This window comes from Marmota monax, unplaced genomic scaffold (genome assembly GCF_021218885.2).
Source record: "Marmota monax isolate L192 unplaced genomic scaffold, Marmota_monax_Labrador192_F-V1.1 WCK01_AAM20220418_F8-fsc00069, whole genome shotgun sequence".
Classification (NCBI taxonomy): Eukaryota; Metazoa; Chordata; class Mammalia; order Rodentia; family Sciuridae; genus Marmota; species Marmota monax.
In genome coordinates this window covers 5,330,265-5,346,153 of record NW_026695243.1, presented here as the reverse complement: position 1 = coordinate 5,346,153, position 15,889 = coordinate 5,330,265, and the positions used below count along the sequence as shown (strand labels likewise).

Below are 15,889 nucleotides of genomic sequence, written 5' to 3'. Positions count from 1 at the left end.
AAATCAGGCATCCCTGGTGGGCGGTCTTATAGGGGTCCTTAGGGAGGCCTACAGATCAGCAAGTACATATTTTTCAGAACAGGAGAATATGGTACAGCCGCAGCAAGATAAGCAGGAGGTAGTTAACAGTGATATGCTAGAAAGTGAGCTTTGTTCTTTTGCCCAAATCTTGTTCCTCTTGTGCTGCAATTAGTGTCTCCCCAGTGTGTGGATAAAATGCATTACTATGAAAAGATTCTCATGGAAGTGATTTTATTATTTCCTTCCTAGAGATCCTGGTTTTAAATTTCAAGCTTTATGAAGTCAGAGGACTGGTGAGAGCATGCTTTGTGACTGGAGCAGAGTTGTGGGGCATAAGTTTGCCTTTCTCAAGTGATACTTTGTATTCCAAGCTAATTTGTCCAGAACCTTTTATCTCTCAGATGCATTCAAATGCAAACCTAATTTTTCCTTCTTCATTCTCTAGTGGTTCAGCAAGCACTTTCTTACCACTCATACAGGAATAAACAAACATGAAACTTACTAACAGGCCCTCTCCTCAAAGAGCTCAGATTCTCCTAAGGAATAAAGAGGTTATATCACAGGGCATTCTGGGCTTCATCATCTAGGACTTCTAAGAACAGGAGGATGGTAATTACAACAGAATGGAAAAGACTTCCCCCTAGAAGGTGGAGGGAAGAAGAAGATTCCAGCAGGTGGTGACATATATAAAGGAACTGATATGAGTAAAGGCAAAGAGCTAGGAAAGCCCAGGATGCAAATGACACCAGTGAGTCTGGTAGAAACACAGGAGGTGGCAGAATGTTCTAAAGCAGGGTCAGTGGGAAGAGGTGCAGTAGGCTCCAAACCTGAGCTTGGTGTCCACTGGCTTTGGGATATTGGGCCTCTGAACCTCACTTTTCAAAGGGAAATAATGATATTTCAAACTCACAAGATTAAATGAGATCATGTGTAAAAGTGCCTAAATAGAGTGTCACTATATAATAGGTGTTTGATAAAAGTTGGTTCCTCTTATCAGTGTGTTCTTGGACAAGTTCAGTATATTGCTAAGCACTATTAGAGTATAAAATGGTGCTTTTTGTTTTAGCTTGTATATTGACTTGAACTTCTCCACCAGGATAGATCTGCAGTGACAATTTGTTATATACTCAGAGTACATTCTGATTCCAGAGACAAGGGCTATTTGTTATTTTGAGAGTGCTCAGGTCAAATACTAACATCAGCAGCAGCCAATGTCCTGTAAATACTATTAGGTAGTAGAAGCTACAGATGGGTTAATCAGAAGACTCAGTCCCTGCCTCCCATAAGCTTATCACTATGTGCTCAAGGACCCAGGCGGGAGGATTTGATAGTCAGACACAGTTTATAAATATATCTTCTTTGTCCATATATGCTGGGAACTGGACTCTGGCTCCCTTCTGCCCTAATGTAGGTTGCTGAGCATTTATGGTGGTTAAAGAAGAAGAGGACAGGAGGGTGAAGAATAGCATCATGATACCTTACGACCCCCAGTACTCTAGGCCTTTGCCCTTCTATGGCTTCTCTCCCTCACAACTGAGTCTTAACAGTCTTAGCCATGCCTGAAGGCCAAGCTCAAATCCTCCTTCCCCTAGGAGGCTGTCTTTCTGATCCCTTTATCCTGGGGCTTTTCTAGAACCCTTATCTCCCACTGTACTTGGTTCCTCCCTTGGAGAAGCAGTTGCTGTCAGCCATAAGGCATGTTGTATGTGGTCATTGATATATGTGGCTGTGGCCCAGAAGGAGCCCCTGGAACGGCAGACACGATTTCCCATTTCACTCCACAGCCCTTTTCATAGAGCCTACCCCTAGCACAAGCTTGATAATGTGTTTGCCGTTTGGGACTGATAACAGCCTATGATTTTTCTGAGATCTGAAGTGGTTTGAGTCAAGCCAGAAACTCAGTGCTGCTATGTAGGGGTTGCATCTGGTCCTCAGCTGAACGAACTCCTGGCATTCTGATGCCTCAAATGTAGAGCCTTCGTTTGATGAACAGTTCATGCAGCCTCAAAGATGAGCCTGCATGTTGAATCTGGCTTTCCAATTTGGCCTATTTTAAATAAATATACTATGTAAAACTTAAAGCTTCAAGTTTTTGACAATAATTGTATTATAAAAAACATTCTTTACTGTACCAAAATATCTGAGATGGAAAGATTGGCAAATACCAAACATGCTGATGTTCTTAACACCATTCAATATATAAAATTTTGATTTCTGTACAGCTGTTGTAGTTGTATTTCTATTTGGCATGTTGGGGAGGAGGTCCTGGGGTGAACCCAGGGCCTCATGCATGCTGGGCAAGCTCTTTACCACTGAACTACATCCCTATCCCTTTTTCAAATTTTATTTTAAGAAAGGATCTCGTTAAGTTGCCCACATTGATCTTGAGCTTGTGATTCTCTTGCTTTAGCCTCCCTGGTAGCTGGGATTATAGGTGTATATTACTATGCCCAGCTGTTTCTACTCTATTTTAAGATATATACTAAATTTAATAATGTTCATGGAAGCAGTAGCAATACTGGCTTAAATCTGTTTGAGTAACTACAGATTACAATTTGTTGCTCAGCAAAAAAAAAAAAAAAATTAAAATTTTAAATTAACTCTGCCTGAAGGACAGTGGGAAGCTTGGTTTGGTGCTTGGCCAATTGATGGGAGGGCAGTAGCCATTATTTTCAGTGAAGTGACAGCATTTTCAGGGACTTATTTAATGTTTGGAGACCTTTTTGCCAGTGATTAGAAAAGATTCAGGCTTCCAATCATGTCCCAAGATGTCTGCTAAATGATGTGTGCTCTTAACACTGGCTCTTTTGGAGAAAAAGTGGGGTTAAAAAAAAAAAAACACAAAACACTAATTACAGACTAGGAAAGATATGATGGTAAATCTAAAAGTATGAAAGTGTATTCTTTTGACCTCTCTTGAGGAATAATCTGAGAACCTTAGCTGTTTCAGTAAAAGGGTAACATGGCAAATTTTCAAAATCCTGAACGGAAAGAGCTTCAGAGGAACTCATCCGGATGCAATGTGCTGCGTTCTGAGATTTTGACTTAAAAGAAGACAGATGTGCAGACAGATGAGAAATGCTGTGCTTCCTTTCCTGAGTATCCAGAATACTCAGTGTAGGCTACAGCCTCTTAAACCTGCCCCCACCCAAAACACCTTCCCCGGAGCTAACTTGTGGACATTAACATGTTAAGCTTCTGAGTTACTACTTTGTTGTTTTCTTTGTCCCAAATTCAGAAAAAAAGATGAGGGTGTATTTATTTGTTCTTATGAAAATAATTTAGCTGGTAGCCAGAGCCTCTGTTCTCTCTGATTTTCCCTGGGAAAGGACATCAAACCCAGACTGTCCAGGGTTCCCCTGTCACCTGTGTATGTGCTATGGTCCCTGGTGAAGTTATAAAATGATTTCTATACAGAGATACATGCTTTTCTGCTCTCTTGATGCCTGGGAGTGGGAGGCATTTTGTATGTAGGGACAGGAAGAATTGGTTCTTTTTAAATATTTTTGTGGAGCTGAGACTCAAACCCAGGACCTCACAGAGCTAAGTAAGTACTCTACTACTGAGCGACACCCCCATTCCTTTTTTTTTTTTATTTTGAGATAGAGTCTTTTTAAGTTCTGAGGCTCAGATTTGGGATTCTCTTGTCTCAGCCTTCAGAGTACTGGGATTATTATGGGTGTGTACCACTGCAACTAAGAAATAATTAATTATTTCTTTTTAAAAAAAAATTTGTAGGGCTGGGGTTGTGGCTCAGCAGTAGAGCACTCACCTAGTATGTGCGAGGCCCTGGGTTCGATCCTTAGCACCAAATAAAAATAAATAAAATAAAGGTATTGTGTCCAACTACAACTAAAAAATAAACAAAAATTTTTTGGTTGTTGATGGACCTTTATTTCATTAATTTTATGTGGTGCTGAGAATCGAACAGAGTGCCTCACACATGCTAGGCAAGTGCTTTACCACTGAGCCACAACCCCAGCCCAAGAATTGATTATTTCTTTCTCAGGTCATTTCTGGGTAGTTTCTGATCTTAGTCCTTCACAAAAGCTGCATAATAAGTTTCTTAGAATGTGATTTGTCTCTAAGTAGAAAACCTAGATTCACACACACATTACACGATATTTTAGCCACCAATCCTAGACCCTCAGACACAACTGTCAGCTCCAGAGATGATCAAGAGCAGCCTTTGTGTGGCTTAGGAATTCCCCCAGCACACCCAGACTTTGTCTGCTTGGACCTGCCAATCCTTCAGGCACTCCTATTCTACTCTCAGTTGGCTCTGATTATTAGAAAATTCTTCATTGTACTTAGCCAAAAATCTTCCTCCAGGCAATGGCTGTCCCATTGGCCTTGATTCTGTCCTTTGAGGCCCCACATAAAAGTCCATTTCTTCTTTCCTGACAGCCACATGGGCTATTTGGACATTCAGAAAGAGGCATCAGGCCCCAGAGTCTTCCCTTATTCAGGCAGAATGCTCCGGTTTATCCAGTCCCCTGACAAGGACAGAGCTAAGAATTGGACAACTATACACGTGGAGTCTGATGAGCCCAGAGGAGTCCAGGACACTGCAGCCCCATTTCAGAGGTCTGTGCTTGTGTTAGCACTGCTTAGGCTCACTTAGGCTCCCCAGGGGCCCTCTTCTGGGTCTTGTGTTGTGCCATTAGGGAACTCCATGCCCTTTGTCAGAGGGACCAGTGGCTGATGTCGGGTGGCCCCAAGTCAGTTGGCCACCACACTGGAACGGAAATTCCTCATCTGTTTCTTAGGTTCTATATAGTTTCCTGTGGATATTGGAACAAATTATCATAACCATGGCTTAAAACTACAAAAATTTATCCTTTTACAGTTCTGGAGACCAGAAGTTCAAAATCAAGGTATTGGCAGTGCTGACGGCTATAAGGGGGAATCCTTGCTCTGCCTCTTCCAGTTTCTGATGTCTGCAGGAATATCTTGACTTATGACCCTAGCACTCCAGTTCTCTGCCTCATTGGTCACATTACCTCCTCCTCTTCTGTCTACATCAAATCTCTCTCTGCCTCGCTTTTATAAGGTCACTTGTCATGGGATTTAGAATCCACCTGGGTGGTCCAAATAAGTTCCTTATCTGAAGATCTTTAACTTAATTGCACATGTAAAGACTTTTTCAAATAATGTCACATTTGTAGGTTTCTGGAGTTGGGACTTGGACATTTTTCCTTTTGGCTACTTTTGCGTCTGCCTTTTCTCTTGAGTGTATTTGAACCTAGTTCTCCAGGGTCACTGGCCTCTGGTCTTTTTTCTGCCTATTTTGGGTGTCTCCCTTCTTTCAGCATCCTGGCTGCTGCTCTGAGGGGTGCCAGTGCTGCTCTAATCATCCCAGTTGTATGACTGGGTGGGGCCATCAGGGATCAGGCTGTTCAGAAAAGCTCAGGTCTTTCTGGTCCACACCCTCATTTTCACCAGCGTGCTCTGGCTAGTCAGTGGAGTTTTTATCAATGGGAAGGAGAAGCTGCAGCTATTAAAATATTCATTACAGTTGTTAGGCTTAGGAAGGATCCCACAGTGAATGTGCTCTGGACAAGGAAGGGACACAGAGGAAAACTTTGGTCCTCATATTTCCCCACTAATTTAGTCCAATATTGGCTCATTGAACTTGAAGGAAAGTATTTATATTCTCAATAATCAAGTGTACATCTCTTTCTGTTAAAAATAAGGACATGCCTGGTAGTAACCCTGAAAGAGTAGTATAATGCAATCTTGTCTACAATTGCCTATTTTGAAGCCTCATGGTCCTGTGTGGCCTGCAGCTACTGCTGGCTTCTGAGCTCTCGCAATGCAATTATAACATGTGCTTTTGTCCCCAAAGCGTGGGCACCACTTTGTTTGCAGTTGACATTCCAGAGCACCAAAAGAATCCTCAGGGCAAGCAGGAGTGCTGGGTCTGGTGCAAGCTATAGCAGAGCCAAGGAAAATCAGGGTGATCTGGGAAGATCTGGGTACAGAACAGATCCAGACTCTGCTCAGTGCTGTCCCTGCTGCTCCCAGAGTTCCCATCTCACATCTGCCCAGATTAGCCTCCTAGGCTGCTTACCTGCTCAGTTCACTGTGCTTTGCTTAGAAAGTCCTGTGTAGGGCTGGGTTGCTGGGGAGGTTAAGAGGGAGGAGACAGGAGACAGATGAATCATACAGTACTGCCCCACCTGCAGCTGGCAGTAAGTGAGCCTGAGCAAGGTGCTGTACTTTATAGAGACCCGTGGGAGCCCAAAAGAGAGCTGGCCATGCCTTAGAGGAGATCCAGAGAGGCTTCCAGGAGAGACTGGCTGTTCAACTAAGTCCCAATGGGTAAGAGACAAAGAGGGGAGAGATGATTAGAGCAGTGTGCCCAAAGATGCCTTCAGCTGTGTCTTCTTCAGGGTTTCAGATGACCCCTTTCCTGGTCATCAACCTGAGCTGTATTGAGAGAACCTTAGGTCTGAAAGGGACTTTAAGTACCACCTACTAAGGCAGAGATATTCAGTTTGTACTGCTTGGAGCCCTAAGGGCAGGGCAGTTGTTCAGAGATCCTTGCTTCTTATTTTGCTTGATGGATTCAAAGCACAGTGATTCCCTATTTTGACAAGGCTTGTTTGGCATATCTTCTTTGAAATATGTCCACATCACAATGTTTTCCTTTGTCTGAGATGTCTTTTCCAGGCTAAGGGAGCCTCCTCGCTTCAAAATAACACTCCCCAGATTGCATGGTCACATGGGTTTCTGTATAACCTGCCCCACTGTATTATGAGCTTCTCCTGAGCAGGCACTGAGCCCTGCTACTTACTCAAACCAGAACCCAGAAGTGGGGCCAGTCCAGGGCACAAGTTCTGTGTATTGTCAACTGATGAATGAATGAATGAATGATCGATCCTGATTACTGCCTCAGTTGCTTCTGGCTCCCTGCTGCACACTGCTTTCCTTACTGTCTCCGGGGGCATGCTGCCTAAGTCAAGAACATATGTGGGCCTCTGTGTTTCTCCATCTTACACCTGGAGTCAATCTGCCTTGTCAAGTCAAATGCTAGCATGAACTCAGAGGGTAATGCCACTCGCTGCATTCTCAGAGGACGAAGAGGCCAAGAACCTAATATGCAGCCTCTGGGTGTGCTTCCTTTGTCCTGGGACATGACCAAGCTGACCTGGAGTCTAGCTGGCTCTTTCTTGGTGCACTTTAGCCTTAGGACTAGGGTCAGAGGGGAAATGGGGTACAGAAGAAAGTGCCTGGACTTCTCACTCCATCAGGCCTTGGTTTACTAGCTATCCACATAGCTGAGACCTATTATTTAGCTGCTTACTAATCATCAGGGAGTGTTAAACTTACAAAATAGAAGATACAGGGAGGACAGGATTCCTGTTTTCTACCTGCATATGGGAAATGTTCGATAAATGTTAATTTCCTTTTTATATTATCTGAAGGACTGTCATGGAGAAGAGATAAGACTTGTTCTATGTGTTAGAGACAGTCTAGGACCAAGCTTAGTTTTTCCCTAAGTTGAAATCCGTTTCAAATTCCATTAACCACCCCTTCCCAACCCTATACCTTCTATTTCCTCAAGTTTAAAACATTGCTGACATTTTTTTTTCTATTTTTCATTCTTTCACTTACTGATTACCACCAATTCCCCAGGTGAATTTGGAGATCGCTTCCCCTGTCAGGGCCTGATTCCTGTCTGTGGACTGGGTTATTTCTAAGGTCTTTTGATGCCCTGACACTATATTTAATTTCACAATGTAGAAAATCTGTACATGTAGGGTAAGGTTCTAGGCTTCAGGGACATAGGAATGGAGATACGATCCTCAGTCTTATAGAGATCACAGCCTAGTGTGGGGACAAATAAATCAGCATGAAGAATTCTTTTGTAGGGGATGAATCCAGGACTGAGGGAATCCAAACCAGAACAGGGAAAGACGAGCCACTTGAGGAATGTTTGGGCTTTTACCTTCAGGGAAGAATTATCTAGAAATTTCTGTTGTCTTCATGAAAACATGAATGGTGAAGACGAGGTCCTCCCAGGATTATTGCTTTGAATTGGAGTTATCAGTATTGAAAATCCCAGAAGAAATAGTCTGTGTTAGGGATTTTCTTTCCTGTCTTCTTTTCCTACCTTTTTGCAAAGGAAAAACAAAAACAAAACAAAACAAAAAACCCTTTAGAATAGATTAACCTTCTTACACAGAAGCCTTTGGGCTATGCAGCTCAGCTGAACAAGTACCTTTTGTGTGCCTAACTGAGAAATGTCTAGCTAGATGCAGAATTACATGCCTGAAGAGAATTAATCCATCCTTTGCCATGATTGTGTTTAGAAGCTAATTTTCAAAGACAGTTTCAATTTTCCCAGCTGCCTGGATGACAGTTAGATGCATCCAACCCATGTACACTCATCCTGTCTTGTGTTTATTCTGCCTGATTTAATTTGTTTAGATTCTATAGGCTTTTATTGATTGCCTGTTAGATAAGTTTAGCCCAGGGTTGAGAACCTAGGGATATGAGAACATATCAGTAGCCAGAAGTTTCTTTTCTAGCTTGACCTATAAGACTTATACTTAGGAGTCAGCAAACAGTCCTCTATTCACTGGGGATTGCTGAGTAGAGTGGTGTCCCTACCAGGATTCCTGCCCCAGCAGAAAGATCTGGATAGATGGATGCTGATGAAGGCTCTCAAGGAAGGTTTTTGGAGGAGTCTGCCGTGCCAGGCAGGAATTGGAAGCCAGAGCTGAAATGCAGGGGAAAGAGAACAGATCAGCAGGTGAACCCAGCATGTAAATTTGGCATGAGCTAATTTTTCAGCCTCTCCTTCTTATGCCCTAACAATGAAAATGTTCCTTCAACACATGAAACTCTAGCATACCTCTGGAATTTTGCACATGCTATTCCCTTTGCCTGCCTTCTTTCCCCCCACCCCTCTCCTACCAGTAAAACTAGGTATCTTTTAGCTTGAGTGTGCTTCTGCTGCTCTGACCTCATTACTTTCTCTCTCCTGGCTTCTTATAGTATCAGTCTATTATTTTCTCTTAGTATAATGCCAGAAGCATAGCAGTCCCCTGAGAGATGTCAGTTGAAGAAATGAATGAATGAATAAATGACCCATGGGTTCTGTCTGACTGCCCTGCTAGAATTGCAAAATGTTTGCTGAGAGAGGAGTGAAGGGCATGAAGGTGGAAACGAGTGGTAGATGCAGAGAGGGAGGACCACTGGGTTGCCCTTGGAGGTAGAGTAGGGGACATACCCTTTGCAGATGGGGTCCGATGTTGGCTTTTTGATGATAAGAAGTGCACAGTAAAAAATATTCTGAAAACTACTATTGACACTGAACTGTTGGGGAAAATAGGCTTCTAGAATAATCAAAGAACTGCAAATAAAAGCAGCCACACTCCCTTTATGAATCTTCCAAATTAGGTATTGGTGAGCAAATGGGAGAAGTGGCTTTCCCACTGATGGAGAGAGTGAGATTAGGATAACCTTTCTGCAGGGCAGTTTAACTGTATCAGAGCTTTCAAAACTCATGCACAGCCTTTGACACAGCAGTGCCAGTCGTCAGAACTTATCTCAAGAGAAAAATCTAGATGTATTAGGCAAAGACGTTTATCTCAATGTTATTTGTAATACAGACATTAAAGATAAACCAAAATGCCCAGCAATAGGGGATTAGTTTAAAAATGAATGTCCTATGTATAGGACATAAAATAATGTTGTAGGATAATGAAGATTCAGGGAACGTTTACTGTGTATTTTTCTGAGGAGAAAATCAGGTTATAAACCAGAATATACAGTAAGTTCCCAAGTGATGTTAAAAAATGTGTATTTTAGGGCTGGGGATAGCTCAGTTGGTAGAGTGCTTGCCTCACATATGAACAAGGCCCTGGTTCAATCCCCAGCACCACCAAAAAAAAAAAAAAAAAGTGTATTTTCACACATTCACACACAAAGCTAGAAGGGTAATTAGCAACTTGTAGATTTTAGTGGATAATTATTTTCTTCTTTCTGAAAAATGAAAAATTTCAACATTTTCTACCAGGCACATGTATTAGTTTTATAGTCAGAGAGGGAAAATGAGTATTATTTAAGAAGAAGAGATAAGCTTTTGAAGAGCATTGTTTAAGCTTTAGTGGGTTGAAAGCTAGCCTGACATGTCATTTATCTTGCAAATTCCAAACAGGTAGTGTTTTCAGAAGGAAAAGTGGTCTTAGGTCCATTTGTGTGAATGTATTTATAGAAATAAAAGCTTTAGGGGGAGGAAATAGATTGATTTTTTTTCCCCTTGAACTTTTGAAATTATTTTCTCCACTCCATTTGTAACTGAACCCACAGAGCTATTCTTATTTCTTCCTTTCTTGGACACTGTGTTAGACCTAAAAATATTAACTTGCTTAGGATGTGGGTTTTGCTAAAATAATTCCCCTTGAAGTCTCCACTGGAATCTCTCTTATACTTAAAAATGGGGTCCCAAGGAAGATCACACTTTGGAATCTATTTTTCCCTTCTACCTGATCATTTTGCTCCCAAATTCTTTGGCAACCTTGGATTCCCACGTGAGAAACCACTCTTGCATTCTTGTGATGATGGACTCCACGAGCCCCATGTAAGGGATTAGGGAAAGTGGGCCTGTATTGCTACTGTCTGTTGGAAATGCTTCTTTAGGGGCCAATCTGGCATCACCTTATCCTGTGAATGTAACATTAGTCTGCAGAAAAAGAGATCAGAGCTGGGTAGCATCTCATTAAATATTAATTATAGTGATGCCTTTTGCCACATCTTCAAAGAGCTCTGGGCATTTCACAGACATTACCTCATCATTAATTTTCAGTGTTCTTGGGTGAGAAGTTGATGGAGAGTATTATGTTCTCCATGTGGGGCAAACATAATAAATAAGGAAACTTAAAAGTTGTCCTAATGGTTGACAAAAGAGAGTCAGGGTTTTGTTTATTTGTCTGTTTTTGCAGTACTGGAAATTGAATCCAAGGGTGCTTTATCACTGAACTACATCCTCATTCCTTTTTATTTTTTTATTTTGGAACACGATCTTGCTAAGTTAATGAGCCTGGCTTCAAACTTCAGCCCTCCTGCCTCAGCCTGCTAAGTCACTGGTATTGTAGGCTTGTGCCACTACACCTGGCACACTTCTCATCCTGAGCTGAACATTTGGTCTACAGACTAATGCAGTGCCATCTTCTGTGCACTTTCTATGCACTTTCCTAGATACTGCCTCCAGTGTCTTTCTCCTCACCCCAGTATATCTCACTTTCTGACCATCATTAACAGGCCACCTCCTGCTCAAAGCCTCCTGAGAGCTCACTCTGTCTACCTTGGGAGTGATCTGCCACCATCAGACTCCCAGCTTCTACCAGCTGTGGTCCTTGCTGTCTTTTACCTTGTGTTTAGTGATTTATGTATGCTCCTTGGTGATATTTAAAGCTTCTTTACTGCAGATATGGTCGATTCATTTTTGTATTCTCTCAGTTTCTTGGACACATTAGATGTGCGAGTGTTCATTGTGGAAAAGAAAGAAATGGGCACAGTTTTAGGCCAGCAGCTTGTGCAGAGCCCTGTGGCGTACAGAGGACAGAGGTCACTGATAGCGCCCCATTTGCCCCCGCCTCCTCTGATCCTTTTCACTGAGGTCTCTTGCTGCCAACCAGCCCAATGCATCTGTGTCCACACAATCTTTTATTCAATACTTGTATATTTAAAAATCATTCTTTTCTCATGGTGTTCTAGGAGGCACAGGCCAAGAGAGACAAATGGAGCAGTTTTAAAAAGGTTACCTTTCAACCTCTGTTGTGCAAACCATCCATGCTGCACGGGATCCTAGAATTGCAAAGGGCTTTCTCCAGAGCATTCTTTGTTCACAAGCTGGCTTGAGGGCTGAGATCCTCTCGTGCTCCACCTGTGGCAGGTGGTGTGAGGCTGGGCAGGTTATTTAATCTTCCTGTGGCGTCATTTCCCCATCTGTTAAGGGGGGATGATGTGCTTGGGGGTGACCTGCATCCCTGGGATGCTATGAGGCTTAGTGAGCTAATGCCGTTGCTATTAACTTTGACCAAAGGTGACTCCTGCAGAACCGGCAGTAGACCAAGTATTAGGTGGCACAGAATATACTACAGCCATTAAAGGGATGTGTCCGAAGACTTTGACGTCATCAACTCTGCTGCCCTTAGCACAGAGGAAGCCAGTTTGCCAATCAAGGCCCTCTAGGGTTTCTCCTGTGGGCTGGCTCAGGTGGCCAAGGTCTTGAGGATGACAGTGACATCTGGAGGACTTCTGGGCTCATGGTGCTGAAAGGAGAGAAGCCAGCCTTGAGTTGAGAGGCAGAGCTGCTGTGCCTAGGATCAGCAGCCACAGAGGCTCTGCAACCACTGGTGCCCAGGCCACACAGAGACCATCCAGCTTTGCCCACAAGGCCACACAGCCTGCTTCACTTGGGCTTATTGACGAGCTATGGGAAGGTCATTTGATAGTCACATTCTTGTGGCTGCAATCTTGGGAATGTGGCCTTTTGTCTTTAAAAATAGCTGTGTGCTGGGAGGCCCAGGAGCAGTGTCCAGAGATGGAGGGGAGGTGTCTTCATGGGGAGGAGGCATGCATTTTGTTCCTCAGAGGAGTTTTTTCAGCTCTGCTTGAATGGTGAGTTGATGACTTCTCACTCTGAAACATATTCTGTTTCGTCTAGACTATTTTCAGAAAGGCAAGCTGTTTTGCTTTTCAATTGTAATATCTAATCTGTATATTTTTATATATTTCCACAGTATATTTGTTCCTGAATATTTATCCTTTATGCAACCTGTTTGAGTGAAGGTTCTTCCAGTTTTCATAATGGCAATTTAATTGTTGATGGTTCTTCTCAAGTTTAACTGACAACTATTTCTCACATTTGTGCTTTTAAATGGCAGTATCTTCATCATTTTATATATAGATAGAATAATCCTTCAATGCTTTTGGAATTAAATTGGCCACAAGTTTTCAAAATTGTGAGATTGTAGGATGTAAGACTGGAGAGTAGACGTTTTCAGGTTGAATAGCTCTGTTTCAGATAGTGCAATGATGTCCTGAGAGGGTAACGAGTGGTCTTTGGTTACATAGCTCACTAGGGACAGAATTAGAACTTGAGCCCAGGTCCCTACTCCCTTGTCTATACTTCCCTGGTCTCATCTGTAGAATTTAGCCTCTGAATTACAAGTGAGGAGGAAACGGGCACAAGCATTTCTAAAGCTAGCAAATTCATTTTAATTAGATCAAGACACAGAGAAAAACTAAATCAAAGAGTGATTTTTTTTTCCTCCTCACTTGTAATTCAGAGGCTAAATTCTACAGATGAGACCAGTAGGGACCTGGGCTCAAGTTCTAATTCTGTCACTAAAGAGCTATGTAACCAAAGACCACTATATACCATGGCTGGTATATAGGCACAAGCATTTCTAAAGCTAGCAAGTCTCAACCACCCTCTTGACCTTGACTTGAATCACTTGATTTTATTTGACAGTCTGCACTGATGATCCTTAAAATATGGTTTCCATAGTATTTCTCCAGTGAACTGGTTAGAAATGCAAAATCTCAGCTCTACCCCAGACCTGCAGAAACCCTGGGGTGGGGCCCAGCAATGTATGTTTTAATGACTTTTTCATGTGATCAATATCCAGTGAAGTTGGAGAACCACTGCCTGACATGACCTGTGTTTTGACAGCCAATGCTGTGACTCATCTTGTCTCTTTTGTGGATTTTGAGTTTTCTTCACCAAAGAGCATTTTTCTGTTGCTGCTGCCAACTTTTAATAATAACTCCTGTTCTTCACTCTGCTTCCCCCTCATTCCTACATCCCTAGCAATATTGGCCAATAATGAAAGTAAATAGAGGATTTCAATAGAAACAGTTTAGCAGATCCAAAAGAAAACAAAAAAAGTCTCAACCACCAAGACATATTTCCTAAGTGTCAAAATTTGCTACTTCTCTAAACTCAGAGATAAATTAGACAGCGTCTGACCATATTGTGCCATGTTTTTCTATCATTTACTTGTTATTTTACTCATCATTCAACAAATACTGTAGTACCATATATTTGCAGGACATATGTTAAGTGTGTATTTGAGTTTATGGTTTCTCAAGAGGTGGAGCACACGTTCAGAAATACCATACTACAAGCCAGCAATACATGAAGCTCATCTTTAAAGAAAGGGCTTGGAAGATGGTATAGAGCAGGTGTCATGGAGGAGGACATGGAAGACTTCATGAAGACCATGGGTGATATTTAAAAGGAGGTAGTGGTTTGACATGGAGATCTTGGGGGTGAGTAAAGAACATTCTAGGCAGAGGTGGAAAAAGATAAAGGCATGGCAGGGGTACCCAGTGCAATTTGTTTGGATCAGAATTATTTGAAGGTAATTAGAAGAAATTTGAGGCTATATAAGTAGGTCAGTGCCAAAAAGAGAAGGATCTGCACATATGCACTTTGGAGTTCTTTATCCTGAAGGCATAGGTTGCTACTGAAGGGTTTCCAACAAGCGTGAGGCTTGACCAGAGGTGTACTTCCATTCTGCCATTAGTGCAGGAAGTAGATTCAGGTGTGTGAGGGGGAGGCTTTTGTTATTTTTATTTTGTAATTATTTTGCATTAGTGTGTTGATATATTAAATTTTTGTCTTAATGTTTAATTAGGAGATAGTTACTTTTCTTAATATGGTTATTGGATTTTGAAATAAGTTCCCAGGGCATAGCTTATTGTTTGGGGGAGATGCAGCTCTAATTTTATAATGGGGAATCTGTAGGAAAATGAAAATTGCTTAACAGAATAGCTTTGTAGGAAACTTCCAGAACTAACTCCTTCCTTTTTTAAAAATATATATTCTTTGTTGTTGTTGATTGACACAATACCTTTATTTTATTTATTTATTTTTATGTGGTGCTGAGGAACGAACCCAGTGCTTCGCATGTGCTAGGCAAGTGCCCTACCACAGAGCTACAACTCTATTCCCTAACTCTTCCTTTTAAACATTTTTTTCTATTTTTTTTAGTTGTAGTTGGACACAATACCTTTATTTTATCTCTTTTATTTTTATGTGATGCTGAATATCGAACCCAGGGCCTGGTACATGCTAGGCAAGTGCTCTACCACTGAGCCACAACCCCAGCCCAGCCTTTTAAACATTTTTAAAAGCAAAATGTTTAAGCAAAGAGGCTGAAGAGGGGGGTGAATCCTTGAATGTCTATAAGTTATTAAAATAGTTACCATTTATGGAGAGCTTGTATGCAAGGCACTGTTTTAAGCAGTTTACATTCATTAACTCATTAATTCTCACAACCACCTTGTGAGACAGGTACTGTGGTTGTCCACATGGTATCAGTGGGGAGTTACCTGCCCATAGTCATGGATCTGTTAAGTGACAGAGCTGGAATAGGAGCCCAGGAGGTCTGGCTTCAGAGTTCACATTAGGGACCTAATAAATTATCATAAAAGTTATGGGATTACATCATAGAGTTTTATGCAGGAGAGTGAAAAGGTCAGATTTACATCTTATAAATGTAAATCTGGAGGATTGGAGGAAAGCAAGGCTGAAGGCAGTGACCAGCTACTGCAATGATCCTGAGAGACTCTATCACCTGCGTGTGTAGGATGGCAGTGGGGATGGAGTGAAGTGGAAACTTGAGAAATGTTTAGGTCACATTCACATTGTTCTGTTCTACATTCTTTTTTTTTTTAAAAAATTATTTTTTATTTTTAGGTGGACACAATACCTTTATTTTATTTATTTCTATGTGGTGCTGAGGATCGAACCTAGGGCCTCGCACATGCTGGACAGCACTCTACCCCTGAGCCCCAGCCCCAGCCCCTGCCCCCTGTTCTACCTTCTCAGAGACAGTGCCTG

General features: G+C 42.0%; 1 protein-coding gene across 4 annotated transcripts in view; it reads left to right on the top strand.

Annotated features, from left to right (window-relative positions):
• Nucleotides 1-15,889, top strand: part of Frmpd1 (FERM and PDZ domain containing 1) — a 171,150-nt gene that overhangs the window by 85,813 nt on the left and 69,448 nt on the right. Inside the window, exon 1 of one of the 4 annotated variants that reach the window (XM_058578053.1) lies at nt 6,125-6,345. The exons of the other annotated variants lie outside the window; for them this stretch is intronic. The gene's annotated coding sequence lies outside the window, so the exon portion shown is untranslated. Of the gene's footprint in view, nt 1-6,124; nt 6,346-15,889 lie in introns of those variants that run through there. 4 annotated transcript variants of the gene reach the window in all.